The 2927-nt window shown below is 45.5% G+C and overlaps 1 non-coding gene across 1 annotated transcript; it reads left to right on the plus strand.

Annotated features, from left to right (window-relative positions):
- The first annotated feature begins 244 nt into the window (after positions 1-244).
- On the plus strand, positions 245-326 carry trnas-gcu (transfer RNA serine (anticodon GCU)). Its single transcript has one exon. It is a non-coding gene; the product is annotated as a tRNA-Ser (tRNA).
- The last annotated feature ends 2601 nt before the right edge of the window (positions 327-2927 follow it).

Here is a 2927-nt window from a genome sequence, read left to right on the forward strand (position 1 = left end):
TGAGTGATGTTAATCATGGTGTGATCAAATGTTTGTATGTTCCAGTCTTTCCGTGGTGAGTTTTCACACTGAGTAGAAACGTGTTGGACATGGTCTGGAATGTTTCACACCGCTCCATTCCCAACTGGCCATGACCTGATGTGATGGAAATTTCATTTACTTACAGAAGCTACATTTCCATCATTGCACATCTGGCTGCACAGTCAGGATCTGAGCTGAAGGTGACCAGAACGCCAAAACAGTTGACAAGGTGGCGGAGAGGTTAACATGATGGATTGCTAATCCATTGTGCTTCGCGCGCGTGGGTTCAAATCCCATCCTTGTTGTCAGTTTATGAACTGTCTAGTGCATTGTTGTTTCCAGGGGGGGGGAAATTTTGTGTCAAGTCGGCCTGGAAACCTGTTCTTGTCAATATCTAGAAGGTGATTCCAGAATTGTTTATACTTTATTAAAATTGAGACAGACAATTGGAATTCTTCACCCAAATTGGACTGGAATGAAGATCAAATTGGGATCACGAAAAGGAGGAAGATTTTTCCCTCCCTCCCTTCCTTCCATCTTTACTTTCTCTGGATTTACACCAAATGAAAGACTAACGGGAAAAGCAAACGGCGAGGGAGCAGAAGCAGAACATTATCCTTTGGCAAGAAATTTATTTTCAAATCTTCTTGATAGATTAAGTGAGTGAGCAATGCTTTGGCAGATGGAGTTTAAAATGAGGGGTCATCTAGTACCTACCAAAGATAGATCAGAGTGTTTTTTATAAGTGGTGAGATGTTAGAAACTGGAGAAGCAGAGACCCGAGTGCTGAATCACTAAAAGCTAGTGGACTGGTAGAAAATAATGTGAAAGGCTAATGGAATCTGAAGATTGGAACTCATGTTGTAGTTATATAAAACTCTGTGCTCCTGAAGTAAATGTCCAAGCCTGGATTGTGGGGAATCTTTGGAGAGTGATTTGGTTTTTATTCATTTTTGGGCGCGAGTATCGCTGATAAGTCTAGCATTTATTACCCATCCCTAATTGCCCTTGAGAATGTAGTGGTGAGCTGCCTTCTTGAACCACTGCAGTCCATATGGTGTAGGAACACCCACAGTGCTATTGGGGAGGGAGTTCCAGGATTGTGACCCAACAATAGCGAAGAAATGGCGATATAGTTCCATGTCAGGATGGTGAGTGACTTGGAGGGGAAACTGCAGGTAGTGAGTTCCCATGCATCTGCTGCCCTTGTCCTTCGAGGTGGTAGTGGTCACGGGCTTGGAAGGTGCTGTTGAAGGAGACTTGGCAAGTTACTGCAGTTCAAATGGAGATGGTACACACTGCAGCCACTGTGTACTGGTGGTGGAGGAAGTGAATGGTTAAGGTGGTGGGTTAGGTTCTGATCAAGTGGGATGCTTTGTCCTGGATGGTGTTGAGCTTCTTGAGTGAGGTGTATTCCATCACACTCCTGACTTGTGCCTTGTAGATAGTGGACAGGTTTTGGTGTATCAGGAGGTGAGATACTTGCTGCAGAATTCCCAATCTCTGACCTACGCTTATGGCCGCAGCATAGATGTGACTGGTCCAGTTTAGTTTCTGATTAGATTAGATTAGAGATACAGCACTGAAACAGGCCCTTCGGCCCACCGAGTCTGTGCCGAACATCAACCACCCATTTATACTAATCCTACACTAATCCCATATTCCTACCAAACATCCCCACCTGTCCCTATATTTCCCTACCAATACTAGTGACAATTTATAATGGCCAATTTACCTATCAACCTGCAAGTCTTTTGGATTGTGGGAGGAAACCGGAGCACCCGGAGAAAACCCACGCAGACACAGGGAGAACTTGCAAACTCCACACAGGCAGTACCCGGAATCGAACCCGGGTCCCTGGAGCTGTGAGGCTGCGGTGCTAACCACTGCGCCACTGTGCCGCCCTAATTCTGGTCAATGGTAACCCCCCCGATGTTTATGGTGAGGGATTCAGCGATGGTAATGCTGCTGAATATCAAAAGGTGGATGGTTTGATTTTCTCTCATTAGAGATGTTCATTGCTTAGCACTTGTGTGGCCAGAAGGTTGCTTGTCACTTATCAGCTGAGAATGTTGTATAGGTCTTGCTGCTTGTGGGCACAGACTGCTTCAGTATCTGAGGAATTGTGAATCAGCAGGGAACATTCTCGCTTCTGACTCTTCTGAGTCAACAATGAAACAGCTGAGGATGTCTGGACCTAGGACGCTACCCTGAGAAACTCCTGAGGCAATGTCCTGGGCTGAGATGATTGGCCTCCACTAACCACAACCATCTTGCTTTGTGCGAGGTACGACTCCACCAAGTGGAGAGTTTTCCCCCGATTCCAATTGACTTCAATTTTGCTAGGGATCCTTGATGCCACACTCACTCAAGGGCAATCACTCTCACCTCTCCTCTGGAATTCCACTCATTCGTCTCTGTTTGAACCAATCTGCAATGAGGTTATAAGAACAGAAGAACAGAAGAAATAGTAGCAGGAGTAGGCCATTTTGCACCTCGAGCCTGCTCCGCCATTCAATAGGATCATGGCTGACCTGATCATGGCCTCACTCCCACTTTCTTCCTGCTCCCCATAACCCTTGACTTCCTGGTAGATAAAAGTCTGTCGAACTCAGTCTTGAAGACATTCAATGATCCAGCCTCTATTGCTCTCTGCGCTAGAGAATTCCAAAGATTAATGAATCTCTGAGAGAAGAAATTCGGCCTCATTTCTTTTTAAATGGAAAACCCATAATTCTGAAACCGTGTCCCTGAGGTCTAGATTCCACCATGAGGGGAAACATCCTCTCAGCATCTACCCCGTCAAGCCCCCTCAGAATTTTATATGTCTCAATACGATCACCTATCATTTTTTCTCAGTTCCAATGAGTACAGGTCCAGCCTGCTCAACTCTCCTCATAAGACAA

The sequence above is a fragment of the Heterodontus francisci genome, unplaced genomic scaffold, assembly GCF_036365525.1.
Source record: "Heterodontus francisci isolate sHetFra1 unplaced genomic scaffold, sHetFra1.hap1 HAP1_SCAFFOLD_43, whole genome shotgun sequence".
In the NCBI taxonomy this organism is placed as follows: Eukaryota; Metazoa; Chordata; class Chondrichthyes; order Heterodontiformes; family Heterodontidae; genus Heterodontus; species Heterodontus francisci.